We start from the raw sequence: 17,225 nt of genomic DNA on the forward strand, positions 1-17,225 counted from the left end.
GTTGCGCTCGACCGACGTTCGACGGTGCGCGTTCTTTTTTTCTTTTCCCCCGATAAAAGCGGGTTTACCTCGGTCGCGCGTTTCGCGAAGCCTCTCGCGGCCACAGCCGCGAACACTCCCGAGACTCGTTCCTCGATGCATATTCAAGTCGCGGCGAGAAGGGAACGCACGGTTGGCGTGCGACTCGACGCGATACGCGTCCATCGTGGAAAAATTTCCTCCTCGCGAACCACCGGACTCGCGTAGCGAGCATCTCTCGCGACCCTTTCGCGGCTCGATGTCGCGGAGGTCGGAGGTGAACCGATAATTGCCTTACCCGCGAAATTAGCGCGCGAGGAGATCCCGGGACTGCCGGACAAAAGAATCGACAACCAGGTCATCGTGTCTCGAGAGCCATTAAGAAACGTCGACCGGCGTTAATCGTCGCGGCATTCGTCGCGAAAATCTTCTCCGCCTCCGCTTGGATCTTCGTTTCAGTTTACTCGGAGCTATCGAAGCCGAAGAACGCGCTCGGTTACCGTCGCGTTCGACTCGTGTCCCGTACACCCGTTCATTTCAAACTATGGAGAACCGTATTTGCAGAGCTTGGGAATCGAAAGTAGCATACCCGATAATACGAAGACTGCATCGCGCACGGGTCGTCTTCGTCGCGCGGGTCATCCGTATGGAAACGAGATCGGACCGTGGGAAAGACGTTGACAATTTGACAACGCAACAGTCTTCCGTTGTCGCAAATTGAGCGTATCGTTACCGCCAAGTTGCACCAGCGGGAGAGAAAATTACGGAGTTTAGTTCGAGCAGAGGTGAGAAATGAAATTTCTACTTCAGAGAAAGAGAATCTCCGGTCAGTAGTTGCTCGCAACTCGACGGAGGAAGAAATCATCGTTGAAATTAAGGAGAGGCAGGCGAGATCGAAGAACCTCGTTCTTGTACATGGGGTTTACCTGTCGCAAAAATCTTTCGAATTGGTCGCCAAAAACCCGGTCGTCCTAGGCCACTCAAACTTATCCTCGATTCGATAGAAGATGTCATCGCGGTGCCAAAGAACCGTCATAAGTACCAAGGCCCTATTTGGATCGTCGAAGATGCAACGCGTGGACAACGAAATCGCTCGAAGCAACTCAGTAAGAGTTTATCGACCTACGGATCAGCGGTGTGCGCGATAAAACGATACGTTAATTGTTAATGCAAACCGTTCGCCTTTTGCAGACTATCGAAATACGAGAGGTTTACGTACTGAGATAAATATGTTAGGAATAATATATATTCTTCTGGCAACGTGGCTACATTACAATATTTCTTGCGCCGAACTCGGTCTAAATAATTAGAACAATTAGAGGTTCGATACGGTACGAGAACACGAACGATAATAAACGTATTACCTTGCAAGAGTCGCGCGTCGAGCAAGTTTTCGTCCGCTGCTGTTGAAATTCTTTGATCGTTGGCTCTGTTTACGTAACACTGGCCAATGACCAGAGTGTGCACGTAGAACATTGTCGAACGGTCGAAGATGTCGTATCATTCGTGCCGCGGGGCCCTGACCTTCTCCCATTGGGCGATCACAATCATTCCAAAACATTGTGGTTCAACGACTCTGACGGAAATTTAACGCACTCGTAATCCCCTCCATGTTCCTCGCTCACTGAAACATCTACCGCGCACGAATCCTTTTGTCAGTTAAATTTGCGTCGCCTCAACTTTATCGAAACACTCGCTTCGCCCTCGGAACTCGAACGAAGTTCACTTATTTCTAATTATTTTGCGCATCGAAGGGTTCTCAACCGTTCGATAAATAAATGTTATTTATATTTCTCCTGATCGTCTCGAGACACGCGCGCAAGAGTCTACGAACGTTGTTTCGAATTTTCCCGATTAATCGCGTTCCTCCCATCGATTCGAGGATCGACCTCCGGTGTCCTTCTAGGACCTCGAAACGGAAAACAACGACGATTCGGCATTAAGAATAGGTAATTTTTCGTTTCACCGATTCGGCGTCGCAGTGTCCCGGTTCGCGGCCAGAGAACGAAACGATTTATTAATACCGTGGCGGTACCGGCGCTTTCGTTGCAATTATCGAAAAGAAGATTTATCGAGGCGATTCCTTGGCACTCGCCTAACGCGGTCCGCTTCGAGCTAACGATTTATCGCGGCGCAGTGGAAAAGCTCGCGGGCGCAACTGATTCCACCATTTTCCTATTGTGCGTCGCGTTACTTCCCGTTATTTATTACGCTTCGGGTATTCGCAACCGTGGAGAGGAGCTCGCGCAGAAAAGCTACTAAATCAAGGGATCGGTCCGCGCGAGCGTTTGTCGGCTCGCGACGTTGAAAGTGGTAAATAAAACGTTCGCGAGATTAAGGGATATCGTAGCACGCGTCATGGAAGTTTCTTTGACCCTGTTCGTTACCGTCGCTGCCGCGGGCAAACGATAGCGACGATTTATCGCTGCTTATTCGCCGAAAGGCATTAATTCCCGTCGTTATCGAAGATAAGGTTGTTTACGGTGATATCTTTTCACCGCGTTTCGGGAACGAATCCGTTCGATCGACGAGTCGATCGTTCGTAACGTTTCTCGGCCGACGAATTTTCCATTCGAGTCGAAGGAAACGATCGACGTTAAGATCATCGATGGATTCTGATGATCGAGAGCAGCGATCGTCGGTGAAACGGACGTTGGTTCCGCGAGAACGTTGCAACGCTTACGTACCGATACCGATACCGGTCAGGTTCGACGCACGGAGCGTCGATTGGTCAGCGAAATATCAATTCCGCGTTTTCTTCCGGTCGACGGGCGGCACCGATCGACCGGTTCACCGGTGATTGCACCGTATCGCTGCGCGTGCGCGTTCCAAGCGGACGATAACAAAGTATATATTACCAGCTCGCTAATTATACAGTGCACGCGTAGCGCATAATTAATTCGTCGTCCCGACAGGTCGTTTTGCGCGACGCGTTGTTACGAATATGGCATCGAGTCTGCGTCTGTTCGATCGTCTCGTTCGTAGAAACCCCGTGTACCTCGACTCCGTGGAGAACCGTCGAAAGCGGATTCGAGTAGCACCGGGATCCTGGCTTTTGCCGATCTCGAAAGCTGCATTCACCGCGCAAAGAGCGCAACACGAGGAAGGAGGCGAGGTTTCGCGATACTCGCGCCCGATGACTCCCTTTTAATAACTTAAGCCTATTACGCGACCGCCTACGGTCTTGTTCTCCGCGATTTCCTCGTTTCTTTCGAGGGGAAACCGCGCGAATGCCACTTTTTCAACGGCCGCGGCCGCGAGTTCCCGCTCGTTTATTTTCACCCTTTTTCCGTGCCTCGTTTCCATTCGACGCCCGACCGTGTAATCCGCCATTATCGCGCGAGTATCGCGAACCGATTTTCGCGTTCCGTTAAACCATCGGAGGGTTCTCGCGATTCCTATTATTTTTCTTCTTCTTTCTTTCCATCGACGAATCGACCAACGGTAGCGAAAAGAGCTCGACGTTTCGTTTTCGCGCGAACCGGTCGAAAGTACCGGAAGCGGTCGGTCGGAGGACGCGTTCGCAACCTCGGACGCCATTTCGCGTTCCGCTCTCCCGTTGTTTGTCCGATTTCCGGTAGCGGCGTGTTCAAACAATCGTTTAAAGTTCCGCCCGCGGCGTTACATATTCATTCGTCGCGTTACTATGCATTATCATATATTTGGCTACGTAAACAACGCGACTTGCCGCGGGGAGCTCACCCCGGGGCCGCGGCGCTCGGAAAATCTTGGCGACCATCGTCGTCGATGGGACGCCACCGGATCCCCGGGAGATAAGGCGATTACCGTCTTTATTTTTTTTCTCTCTGCCAAATTTATGCCATCAACCGCGCTTCGGCCTCGAGAGCGACAATATTTTCCTTACGGACCCCGGAGAAAGCAATTACCGTCTTTCGTGCTCCCTCCGATGCCGAAAGCGCTAAGCGGATAACGACCGCTCGACCCGCCGATTTTGTCCCCGATTTTCTGCTTTACGAATCGCGCACCTACCGCGGACGTCCCGTCGCACCGTGTCGGATGTCCGTCGATCATCGATCGCGACGCGGAAGCGAAAAACCCTTCTCCGTTCGTTTCTCGATCGGCGCGTACACCAAAGGGTACTGTCCCTTGGAATCTCGCGGCGAAGACTTTGACGCGTTTCTGTTTCTGAAACGAACGCGAAAGATATCGGTGATTCTCGACATTTGTAATTTTTCAATCGAAAGCGGATCTCGTCGCGCTAGAAAATACATAAATCGTTGAGTTGCGATGTTGTGGTTCTCCGTAGACGAACGTTTGAATTTTGCTCGACGCGTTTGCTCATCCGACTCGCGCGAACGCGCTCGACACCGTTAAGCGAACGAGACCACAGGAGGCACTCCACCGAATCGATGGCTTCGATCATTTCACCGGTCGACGTAAAAGTATTTTTCCTAACGGAAAGAAATCGCGACGTCGAGCCCGCTCGAAACATCGCTCGACGAGCGGAAACTACGCTCGGCGACTCAACGAAACTCCTGGGGACGGGGTTCATTTTTCTCGCCCGTGTAACCAGGAATTTACCATGGATTCGATTCGTTTCGTCCGTCGGTACTGCAGCGAGTTAGCCTTGTGTATACGCGGGAGTACAATCGAATTATCAGGAACCGTGGGGAAATCCTTTAATACCTGGGCACGAATTTGCCTGGCCCTCCCGATCGATTAATTCCCTACGAAATCGCCGGGCGTACCCGTCGCGGATTAGGTCCGGAACAACGCACACCGTGTCGCGCTTCCGGCGCGTAGGCGCCACGCGGGACGTCGGCGTCGCGCGCGCGCGCGCGCACGCGGAACCCTCGGTGCAAAATTAACGAAGAAGTCCGCGACGCGGCCGAAGAGGATCGAACCAGCGTAATCCTGTTCCGTACCCGCGAATCCTCTCGTCCGTAACGAAGTTACGTCGTTCGACGAAAGGCGATCTACGATCTCGGGGAATTTATTTCGCGGCAGCGCGTCCGCCCGGCTCCCCGCGTATTTGATTATTCGCGCTTCCGGATACCGAGTAAATAATCAAGCAACGGGAATAGGAACGACGACGCTTGAATTATTCCTGCCACCGGAAGCCCGTAATTCGAAACAGCGGCCTCGAGCGGTGACGAATCGGTCCACCGGGGACATCGCCGAGGGACCTTGGCCGTCGGACGTCGATAGTTTTGCTCCATCGTTGCACGAATTGAAACCGCGAGCTCGAAATCTAACGCGCGGAAGCCTTCCGTACCCGCTCGAGACTCTCGAGATCTTCCGAAGCGCTCGCGATGGTCCTCGAGACAATTTTAACGGCTCGTTCGACCGGATTACGAATTTCGACTCGTCTCCGTTGGGTTCGCGCGAAACCTGCTCGAGAACGATCGGTTCCTCGATTCCATCGTTTCGATCCCTTCTCGAGGTCCCTCACGGTCTTCGTCGTTTCGGCGAAGGGATATCGCGAAACCGCGTTCTCGTAACTTTCGTAGAAATTTCGAGAGTTTCGTCGTCTCCGCGAATTCGCCGAGCTGTCCGTAATTCCGAGGACGATTACTGAATCTCGGATCGACTCCTCGGTGGTAAATTCGCGAACGAAATCGCGCGACGCGCCTCGACGAGGATCGAGCGATCGAACGAATCGACGGACGCGTCGCGGGCGTAAAGGAAAAACGTTACCGCGTCTGTTTCCGGGAGAAGTCGGATCGTTAGAGAGGGCGCGCGCTCGGTGCCGGGCGTTCCTCGCGCGAGAAGACGCGCGCGCGGGTGTACCACCGAGTCGGTGTTCGCGTGGGACCGGGCTGAGTCGAGGGGCAGAAGCGGAGAAGGGGCGGCGTTCCAGAGACGTTCTAACCAAGATAAATTCGAGCGATTAAGGGCAAAAAGAGCCGGAGGGTGGGGACCACGGAGGAACGGCAACCTCGAGAACGAAGCGAGAGAGGAAGTCGGACGCGGAAAGAGAATCGATAAGGAGCGAGGCCCGTCGATGCCTCCGGAGACGACGAGACCGAGAACCGGAGAGGGGGGGAAAAATCCCGTGTCCAGAAGGGAACGAATAATAAATTTCCCTTCGGACCGTAAAACAAAGCCACCTCGTGATCCGCTAAACCGTCGGGATAAAACGCGCCGGTGGAATTCCGGAGGGAGGAAAGGTCCGAGAAAACCGGCCGGGGGACCGTGGAAACGCATCGGTAACGAACCGATGGTAAAAACGATCGCTGGGGAGAGGAATCGGATCGAACCGGGAGCCGAGGAGCCGGCTACTCGTCCGCCAAGGAAAACGGAATCGAACGGAACGGCACGACACGGAACGGCACGGCACGGCACGGCACGGCACGGCACGACCGTTCGGAGGGACACCGTAGAAAAAGACGAACGAGGTCGCGGCGAGGGGGACCCCGGTGGAGCAAAAAGAAGCCCGGAAGAAGACGCGGCGTGGCACGGCATCGAGGGAGTAAATAAAATATTCAAGAAGCCCGGGCCCCGGGGCGTTTGTTCGCGGATGCAGGGGTGTCTGGCCGAACCGGAGGACGGGGAGGAGCTCGGAACGGGGTCGAAGGCCGGGGAGGGCAGCGGTCCAGCGGAACCAAGAGGATACTCCGGAGGAAGGAGGATCCGGTGGCCGCGGACTACGAGGTGGTTTTATCCCGTGGGATTCGGCGTAGACCGTCCAACGGACCGCGAGCCTCTGCACCCTTCACGGGTTCCGCACCTGCCCGCTGAAACACCCCCGTAAGCCGACCATGCTCTCGCACCGATTTCTCCCACCGAACCCTACCGACCGCGGACCACCCTCCGAGCGACGACTTACCCGACAATTTCCTCCTAAAGCGATTTCCAACTCCGGAGAAAACGAATACGCGTTACCGAACGCAACGAACAACGCGATAAATCGTCGACCGACTCGGAAGAACACCGCCACGCCGCTAACATCGCTCCCGTAAATTTATCTCGAACTCGACTCGAAACAAACTTTCGGCGAAGAGTTGTTCGTCGCCTCGTCGCTCGTTACCCGAATCGAATTTCGCGAACGAACGCCGTTAACCGACGGATAAAAGAGCGAGCGGAAACGTACAGACGATCGGGTAAATCCTCGTCGTCGAAGAAGAGTCCGCGGCGAAGCACGGCGCACCGCGCCGCGTCGAAGAATTAAACTCCGTGTTTACGGTACTTCGATGCTCCTCTTTTACGGCTCGGGTTTTAATTAAAATACGACTCGAAACGGCTCAAGAAGATTATTATCGCTCCGTGTAAATTAAGGTTAATACACCTGCTAGCGCTGAACAAGTACGATGAATCGGTCAGGGTGTTTATCATGGTAATTTATTGCTCGCCCCGGCATCTGTAACTAATGGCGCGCGATGCTCGCTGAAGCATCGGTAATTATATCTGAATGCGATTCACTGTCGCGCACTCGAATGCATCCGACGAGGCGGTAGTTAGACCTTGAGTGCCGGGTCACGAGCGACGTCTGCGAATTCGTGGGCATTCGCGCGCAGGAAGGGAGCCCGGCCCGACGAAGTCTGTAATTGTAAAACGCGATCGCGAGACCCTCCCTTTTCGAAAATGCTAAACAGGGAGAAAGTCGCCGCCGGAGTCGAAAATGGATAGCGAGCGACGCCACGGTCTCGTTGGAACGTTCTTCTCTCGAATGAATTAAAATCGGGGACGACGGAGGCTCGAGTCTCGAGGGAGAGAGGTCGCGCGCTCGCTCGCTGCATCGGGCGGGAAGACGACGTCTTCCATCGAAATCGCGTAGCGTCCGTCCGTTGCGTCGAAATTTTTCGTTTCTCGATCGAGTTCCTCTCGAAGCGCGCGACACGGTGCGAGGCGTCTTCGAGACGTTTTGCGAGCTTCCGAACGCGATCGCTGCACGGACGTCGACGGATCTTGAACGCGAGGAAACGTCCGAGTGCGAGTTTCGCGTCGATTCCTCGCGGTCACCGTCCTCGTTCTCGGTCCCGTCTCGGGAGCGACGCTCGAGTCGTTGCCTTTGCTACACCGGGTAAACTCAGTTAACCGACATTCCGAATCGAATCGTCGAGAATCCGATAAGGTACGGCGAGGGACGCAGACGGGTCGCGTAGCGTCGGTTCGATCGTTCGCGAGCGAAATTCGGCGCGAAGAAACGCGTCGGCACGACGGTTACGAGCGCGCGATCGATCCCGAGCTTTCGTCGCAACGAAAGGGCTCGCGGCCGGATACGGCCTTATCGGCGTTCCCCCTCGTTAATTACATCAAAGCGTTCGACTTCGCCGTACGGCATTCAGACGCTCTCTCGTATCCTAACCCCGAGACGAGGGAACTTCTCCGTTATCATAATATCGCGTAATTTAGTATCGGTGAGGTCTCGCGCGCACGCCGACTCGAACGCTCGTCCTCTCCTCGCCGACATCGAGTTTCACACCGACTTCTCGGGTTAACCGACCGACACCTTGCTACCCGTCTCTAATCCTTCGTCTCCCTTCGACTTCGGTCTACTAGGTAAACATTCTCGGGCAAATCCATGGAAGCCCGTCGGGTACGAAGCTCTCGCCGGAGAAGAGGAGTCGGGCATTCGAGCTCGATGGCTTTGAGTCTGTCTAGGAAAATTCCTGGAGCTCGGTGAAACCTCCCGCTACGGCGATGCGGTGACGGACGATGAATGTTCTCTACGGAATGGTTGCGCGTTCGTTCTCGCCCCCGTACGGACGAATTTTACACGATGACCCGACCGAGTAGAATTTTACGCTGGACACGGAACGCGTCGCGCAACGTGTCGGTGTCTTTCCAGAGGCGTAGAGCCTCGCGTTCGCGAGAACGCTGAAATCGCGAAAAAAGAAATCACGATCGTTAACGAGCACGATCGCGTCGCGAAAGCTGGCTCGCGACCTAATCCGGGCGAGAGGCAACCATCGTTCGATGGACCGACAATTACCCGTTGTTGTACGATATATCGTGTATCTAATTATCCGACGCAATTACGTCCTCGGCGTTAATTACCTGCCGTAGGCGCGACGACTGTAACGCCGAGCAGACTTTCGGAAGCGAAACGCGGACCGATTTGCGTCCACCTCGAATCTCTTCGTCCCGCAAAGGCGCGGAAGCGAGCGCGTTCGGCCAGAAAATACGGATTCGTCTGAAAATATTTGGAGCGGAACCGATTCCGAAGATCGAGGATCGGTTTCTCGTCGCGCGGAACGCGGAACGGCCGATGCGAGCGCGTATCGACGTCTTGGGCGGCTAGAATCGCGCGTTTCAAAGGACGGATTTTCTCTCGCGGCCGGGGAGATTTTAAACCGTCGGTGGGCGTTATCGGATTTTTCGGGCTGCGTTCGAGCGAAACGTTATCGTGGGTATCGCGGAATCGCCGCGTCGACGTACGCCTCGATTTTTGCGATACGCAACACCGTACTTCCGCGCCTTAAATATTTGAACGGAGAGCCGATGGCGGGGGAAACGACTGGCCGCGACCGAAACCAGAACGTTCAGGATTCTGGATCGAGCCATGATTCCTGGCCCGACCACACGATCTCGTCCGTGGTCACGCACGGGATCTACGCTAATGGATTGCCAGCCGATACGTCCTCCCTGCCATCGAGCGGACAAAGATAAGCGACAAGTATCGCGAAAATCCGAGTGCCTTTGACGGTACCCAACGACGACGAATTTACCGCCCCTCGAACCGCTCGATTTTTAACCAATTTTCGACCAATTTTCAACCACCGACCGCCTCGTTTCGATCAACGTCTTCGTTTCCTCGCCGTTGACGCGCTCGAGCTCCTCGTTCGCGATACGATCGCCGCTTAATTCGCGCCCGCGTCGATACCATCGTCGAACGCGAGGCTCGTCGGTGTTACAACCGTCTCGGCGCCGAGTCGAAATCCACCGTCGTCCCGCGACGAAGCGGGCGTCGCGTTCTAACGCGAAACGTGGTAATCGCGTGGCGAGTGTTTTCGGAAACGGGAGCATCGACGCGACGATAGCTGCGAATTCCAGCGATTCCGACGTTTTCGTACGCGATAAACTAAAATAATCGGTGTAGATGGCGCGCTATAATCCTCGGTTTAATTAGATCGTTAATTATACAGCACCAATCAGCTGCTTCGTTTTTGAATACTCGGAGCTAGGTTCGGCCTCGGGTAATAGACGATTAATAATTAAACGATTCGATTAACCGCTCGGGCCACCGGTCTGGTTTCGGTGCGAAGTAGACCGGCGCGCCGAAACGCGAACCGATCGATCGAATCGCGCGTCGTACGTACACCGGACGAACTTTCGAGATCGCGAAATTTTCGAAACGAGATCGGTGGATCCGCGAAACGAGCATTCCCGTTGGCTCGTCGAGCCGAAAAAAGGGAGCCGGTGGTCCGTGGTCCGCTCGAACGGGGAGGGGACGCGATTCGGTGACCTCGGAAGAGCGCACGATAATCCTTGGTGTCGCGAGGGTAGAGAATAGGGAGAGCGCAAGAGGGAAAGGGTTAGCAACGGAGCGAGAGAATCCGCGTATAGTGTACAAAGACGGGATTATAATAAGCCCGGGCCGCGTTACGAAATTGTTTCGTTCTCTATTAATAACGGCAGCCTGGTCGTCGAAACACGGCCGAGCACGCGGCACCCCTTTCGCCACGCGACGATTATTATTGCTGTCACCAGGGGTGCGCTTCGCCCTTCGCTGGCAGCGCCGGCGCGCCCGGTTTGTTTTACTCCCGGCCTCTCCGCGCCGTTTCGTTTTTCGAGACAATAGCCGACCGGTTTTCGTCGTTAGAGCGAACCGAACCCCCGACGCTCCCTCTCGAAGGAAACGAAATCGTCTTCGGTTTCAGCCGCGAGAACGGTTCCGTTCGTACGTTCGAGGAACCTCCTCGGCCCGCTCTCCTCTCCCTTTGAACCGAAGACGGTGCTCGTTTCGAGGATTCGCAACGCGTTCGGCCAGGTTGCGCAGTTCGAGTCAGCGAAACGAGGAATTAACCGGATTGCTGCGCCAGTTCCCCGTCTGTTGGTTTCTCGTTAAACGAGGTGAGAATATTATTCCGAGAGTCTTCTAAGAAGCTTTCGCGGCGAACGTTCTTTGCGGGGTTTAAAGAGAGTCAACCGGTTGTACTTTCCTCGACGAAGAGCCGGTGGCCCCGATGCTCGAATTAGCGGAAAATACAGTCCGCTCGAGTCCTCGGGAGGCGACACCCCGAAAATACGTCTCGAGCGACGCTCGCCAAATTTTCCGAAGCTTGAAAATTTAACGTTCCCGGAGATCCCTCGAATCTTCGTCGAAACGAGTTCTTCGACGCGGAGGGAGCTTCGCGAAAATAAACGAGCAAACGGTATTTCGGGCTGCTCAAACTCCGACCAGCCCGATCCGAGATCATCGAAACTATCATCGATGGTAGTGTTTCCTCGTTCGTGATCTTGGAAAATAATTTCGAGCGAGAATCGATGCGACAGCGGAACCTACGACCCTCTCCGGGATCTCTCGATCGACACAGACGCCGTTCGCAGTGGCAATTTACTTTCCGCAATAGTCGAGGCGATGACTAGGCGCGTCCATTGTTCGTACGCGCTATTAGGCTTCCGATTCTGTCTCCGGAGCGTCGTCCTTATCGAGCCGCGGAGGTCGAGGTCTCGTTGGAACGAGGGAACGCATTACCGATGGCGCAACGAGGGAAACGCGACGAGCAACTCGGTCCCCGATACGGATTGCGGCCGGCATTGATGGTAACGAGCCATTAGGGGGCGCGTTAAACGTATCTCTGGCGAATCCGGTGCTAGTTCGGTCGGAGAAACGGCAAGACGACGGTTCCGCGAAGAATGGATTCACGGAGGGTTTGGGGCTCGGATTTTGTACCCTTTCGGCTCGGTGAACTCGGTTTCGAGGATCTCGCGCGGTGTCGGTATCCGCGCGGCGTTTTGGCTTCCGATCGGGACACAGTCGCGCGAACGATCGCTTTTCCCCTCGTAGCGAGCGGTTAACCCGCGCGGGAACGTTTCCGATTTTAAATTCGGAACACGGTGCCGCGGTATCGATGAAATTTCTCGCGAGGATTCCGGATCGGGATCGAAAACGAGACGTCGACTTCGATCCCGTCGAGGACCAATTCTCTACCCGCGCGTCGAGACGATTTCGCAACTTTGGAAACTAGACGCTCCGCGCAGGACGCTCCAGAGACGTCCCCGCTCGTCCGATGCTCCGCGCGGGTTATCGATAACTCGAGTTCCCGATTTTCGATCGTCGAAAGCGGCGACGTTCTCTCGGGGAAATCGAGGCCGGCCTCGAGAGCTTTCGAATCGTTCCTCGTCGAATCGTCTATATCGATCGACTCTCTCGCAACTCGCGCGGTACCCGCGGAGAGGACGCGAGCGAGACAACGGGGTTAACGCGACGCGATCGCGCGCTTTTGGAACAGTTTCGATCGGGGACGAGTAAACTCGACCGTTTCCTCGAAGCTGCGAAAAGGTTACGTTCGCTCGAGGAGCTCGAGTACACCGGATTGTGTCCTGAATCAAACCGGGCGTCGAATCGGAGTACTCGCAACCGCGTGTCCGCCGGTCCGCCATTGTTGCACGCTTCCTGCTCCGTTCCTCGTTCGCATTCCGTTTAGCGCGCTACTCGACCGATCGTGCATCAACGCCGTCTTTGTCTTTTGCATTATTCATGGTTACGCGCGTACTCGAGCGCGGCATTGTAATCGTTGCAATCGAACGCGGTTACCTTTTTCTCGCGCCTCGTACGCGCTCGTTGCGTATATGTCGGAGCGTCGCGACGGCCTTTGTTCTTGCGATTTTTCGACGACATCGCGCGGTAAACAACGTTTCACGACCGTGAAACGTTAATTTTGCGGTTGCAAACACGACGATCCGAGGTTCGAGGTTGACGGAACGACCGTGATCCGCTCGAACGAACCCTCGATTCTTCGTAACTCGAAATCGACGTCGAGACAAATGCAACGGGCTTTCGAGGACTTTGACGGTAGGAATTAGGGGGAACAGGACGGGGCGAGGTTCGAGACGTTTCCGAGGAGGGCACGGTGCCAAGACGACGCGGAGTTCGAAGGGCGCGAAGAGTCGATCGCCAAAGTATTCGTCGAGCGGTGAATCGTGCGTAAATCGGGCCAATTTACGAACGGTTTTGCGCGTTCATCGTCCGGGGGTCGAATCGATCGGACGTTGCGTCGGTCGAAGATCGACGTTGCGTTACGGAGCACGCGATTTACCGGTCGGTGGTCGAGACTCGGGACGAAGACTCGATTCGGAGGACCGTTGTTAAAATCGACGTCACCGGTTCTCGTGCTCCGATTTCGCGACGAGTCTTCCTCCTCCGATGTCGTCTCGTAACGGAGGTTGGCGAGGATCGCTCCCCTCGGCGGTCTTTGTTCTCTTTGTACTCGCAGTGGCTTTATTTATTCACGAGCGGAGATTTCCGCGTCGATCCTACCGTCCTAACCGCGAGATTAGGTCGCCGTTCCGCTCCGTTCCGGGTATATCCGTTTCGATCGCGTATCGCGTCCCTTTGTTCGAACGACCGCGAAGAAAACCGAACCGCATCGAGCCGGTTCCCACGAAAGAGTTCTCGTCGCCCGCCGTAGGAACGCGTGGACGGACCATTGAAAAACCCGCTTACGAATAGCAACCGAGCAACAGGGTCAATCCCTGCTAGATTACTTTTCAAGTATCTCAATAGGGCTAGTTGAGTCGACTGCTTATGGCTTGTTACCGCGGTGAATGCGAGACCGCGCGACAAAACGACACCCCGCACAAAGCCGCAGTAACATAAAAGAGCGTTCAGGCCCATTCAAAACTGTTGCGCCGCGTTAACATTTATTAACTTCGTCGAGCAGAGACGCGCGCACGTACAACGTCGCCGGATCGCTCGCTTTTCAGCGTTCCGTTATTGCCCACCACGCGAACGCTTCCGGTCCGCCGGACCGAAATACCGTATTTTCTTTCTTTTCACGCGGGCTCTGTGATGTTTTTGTTTCAGTGTAGTTGCGGCTACCGGGGACACGCGACGGACACGAAACGGACACGAAAGCGCAGAGATCGCCGCTGTGCAAATCGGCGCATCGTGAGACAGGTACGCCATGTTGCTTCGTATCTTCGAAACGAAACGTTTCTTATACGATGATTCCAGGAGGGGAGACACTCTCTCTCTCGGAAGAAATCGTTCGCCACGGGCGAATCGCGTACGGACGCGACATCTACGGAGCGATTCTCTCGCCGGTGAACTCGAAGACGGTGTCGCCGTCTAAACGACCCGGTCTCGTTTTCGGTTCGAAGACGATACGAGTACGATGATCTTCATTACAGTGGTCGTCGTCGTCGACCGACCGATGGCGCTAGGACATCGGCCACTTTGTTTTTGTACGCACAAACCTTGGATCGTGGCACGACGACACAGTCTTCGAGTGTTCGCGCTTCCGGAACAATACGCGATCGCGTCGATAAATTTCTAGTCCCGCGACACGCGCATCGTGCGATATTTCTCCGAGCAGTCGCCTCTCGCGGCTCGGTTCGAACGCGTATCTCGGTCTCGCATCTTCGACTTCTCGATCGGAGCGTACGGCACGATCTTCGCTTCTTCTTTCGTCGTCTCGACGAACGACAAAAAGCTCGAGAGTTTGCGAGAACTCGTGCCAAAGAGAGACGCGCGTTACAGCGAAAAGGTTCGAGTTTCTTTCGAGGGAAAGGTAGTATCGGTGTGGGTTTATCGCGCTGCGACTCTACGTGTCTTATCGCTCGGGACAACGGATTCGAACACGCGGCCGCGACGATGATAAAACTCGGCCGGCCATTTGCCGACACGCGATCGCAAGGTGTCGAAGCATCGTTGACGCGATTTACGAGAGATTTCTTTTCGGAATCCGAGTCCGATCGACAATTTTCCGAGCTTTCGCGGTTTCGAGACCGGTTCGCAATCCGGTTATCGTCTAGCCGAATTTTGGGAAAAAATAGCCCGTCGCCGGTGTAACGACGCCGGTCGTCGCCGGGACGACGGGGGACGCCGTGCGCGGACACGGTGTCGCGTTATCGCGGAAATCACGATGCAGGTTCGCGAAGCGCGCGTCGCGATCAGGAGATACGTGCCACCGTAAAGCTCGCGTTATCTTAACGTTATTGCATATGACGGACGTGTTCCCCGGTCCTCGCGCAGCTCCCGTTGCACCGTAACTGCGACGGATGCGCGCGGATATTGTCCTTCCGAGAGAAAACCAGCCACGGGACGTTAATAGAATAACGATGAACAAACGCGCCCGAAAGAGATCGAAAGCATCGAGGTAGAGGACATCGTCGAGCTTCGGAGAACCGATTTGCCACGGACGTCTCGTTCAAACGAGTACAGTTCCGCGCGACCTCTTCGTACTCTTGCGTTTGCCCCTTGTTCTTCGTCGGAAGAAGCAACGAAGCGGAGCACGCGCCAAAAAGAGGGCAGCTAAACGACGTCGTCTCGATCGAGCGGCCAAAATATTTGGCGCCGACCTAACGTCCGCGCGCACTCCCGGACGTTGACTCGTCGGGGCCCCGAAGCGAATCGCTCGATCTCCTCTTCTTTTTCAAAATTTCGCGAGCCGTAAAAAGGGCACCGAATAGAGAAGATTTACGTGTACTTTCGAATAAAAATTCACGGTAAGAATATTCCACACGGTGGAATATAAATATTCCATTTCTCTCGGCACGGTTTTTTCCAAAACGAACATGAATTTTCTTCCGTGCTCCCGCTAGGTAGGCCAGTCGTATCCCAAAATCGAGGAACAAGGTACTCCAGGGAACCGAGAGTTCGCAGCCTTGGTTAGTTTCACGGTGGATTCGGCCCTGGCTGCGCGGTATATGCGTTCTATCGTATGTCCTGTCCGCGTGTGTGCACTCCGAATGTCACGTGTGTTTTACTGCGATCTCCGTTGACATTTGGGCCATCGGACGGATGGATGCGTGGATTAATTTCGCGAGCGCGATAGGATCGAGCGACGCGTTCCGAAAGTGTCTCTGTCGCGCACCGATTGTTACTTACGGCCGGAGAAACGTATCCTCGAGAGGTATCGCGAGACGAGCGGTTCGAATTCCTCGGAGAATGGATCTTCCAACGATTGCCGTTGTTCCAAGATTCCTGGAAATCGGTCCGGAAAATTATCATCGAGCCAAGTCACGTTCAAAATTCAGGACGTAGGGCGCACACTTGTTCGAGAAGCTCGCGGGTAATAATGTCCGAGGAGCCGGGATCTTCGACGCGCGTGCTTCATTCTTGTCCGCAGGAAGTCGAATCGAAACGATTGGCTCTTCTCTTGAATTCGAGAAGGTCGTCGAAGAAGTATCCGAACGCAAATCGCTGTTCGCTCGCTACGCAGCGAGATATCGTTGGACCTCTCCTCCGTGACGAGAGAAAAAGAAATAAAATCTCTAAATGGTCGGTAGCTAGCGAACAGGGAGTAAGGGCCGAGCGCGATAACGAACGCGAATAATTTTAATTATTTACGAAATTTCAAGCGGGCCGTTGCGTTGGGCCCGTTGGCGATCGTTCGTGTTCGTTCTCGCGTGGATCCAACGGTGCTCGCGAGTAGCGATAAATCCCGAAAGATTCGCACCGCGGGACGAAGGTCCTCCGAGTCGGTGGAAAGCATCAACGATTCCGGGCGTCCGCGTTATTCCTCGTAACTAGATTTTTCACGGTGGCGCATTATTAGAAGCAACGTCGTTCGACGGGCGTCCGATCGGAATATCAACGAGCGGGGGACCGATGCAAATCGTGCCGCGCGCAGAAATTCGATTATCACGAGCGATCGGTCAAACGGCGCATGGGAAATTTTAATTATCGAAACTACGTACGGTTCTGCGGCTGAAATTACTTCGAACGCGGCGGGAGAGAATTTTTGCTCGCGGAGCGAATCACTTCGCCGATCGGAACGATAATTATCGCGATAACGATATTATCGGTTTCGCGTGCCGCTAATAATCCGCAACGTTGCAAAGCTAGCGGCGATCGAGCGACGGATCGAGCGACTCGCTCGCGGACCAGGCCGCCGAACAGATGGTCGACCCCTGGGTCCCGTTAAAGGATAATCTCGTTGATTTCGCAAGATACCGCGTAGTCGCGCAGATTGCCGACCAGAAGGACTCTATTGGATCAACGATACACCCTTTGTCTCGTCGCGCTTTCGACCGTATCCTCGGGACAAAGTACCAACTGCTACTGTTTTTAAATAGTTTACCTCGGCACCGAGTACCCGCCGCCGGGCATCCGAGTAGCTTTTGTTCCGGCTACC

At 54.7% G+C, this 17,225-nt stretch overlaps 1 protein-coding gene across 2 annotated transcripts in view; it reads left to right on the plus strand.

The window, feature by feature from the left end:
* LOC143144756 (uncharacterized) overlaps positions 1-17,225 on the plus strand; it is a 300,728-nt gene that overhangs the window by 48,028 nt on the left and 235,475 nt on the right. Inside the window, exons 1-2 of one of the 2 annotated variants that reach the window (XM_076307504.1) lie at positions 505-803; positions 13,952-14,044. The gene's annotated coding sequence lies outside the window, so the exon portion shown is untranslated. Of the gene's footprint in view, positions 1-504; positions 804-13,951; positions 14,045-17,225 lie in introns of those variants that run through there. The other variant, XM_076307505.1, reaches the window with a different exon arrangement.

Source organism: Ptiloglossa arizonensis, chromosome 3, assembly GCF_051014685.1.
Source record: "Ptiloglossa arizonensis isolate GNS036 chromosome 3, iyPtiAriz1_principal, whole genome shotgun sequence".
In the NCBI taxonomy this organism is placed as follows: domain Eukaryota; kingdom Metazoa; phylum Arthropoda; class Insecta; order Hymenoptera; family Colletidae; genus Ptiloglossa; species Ptiloglossa arizonensis.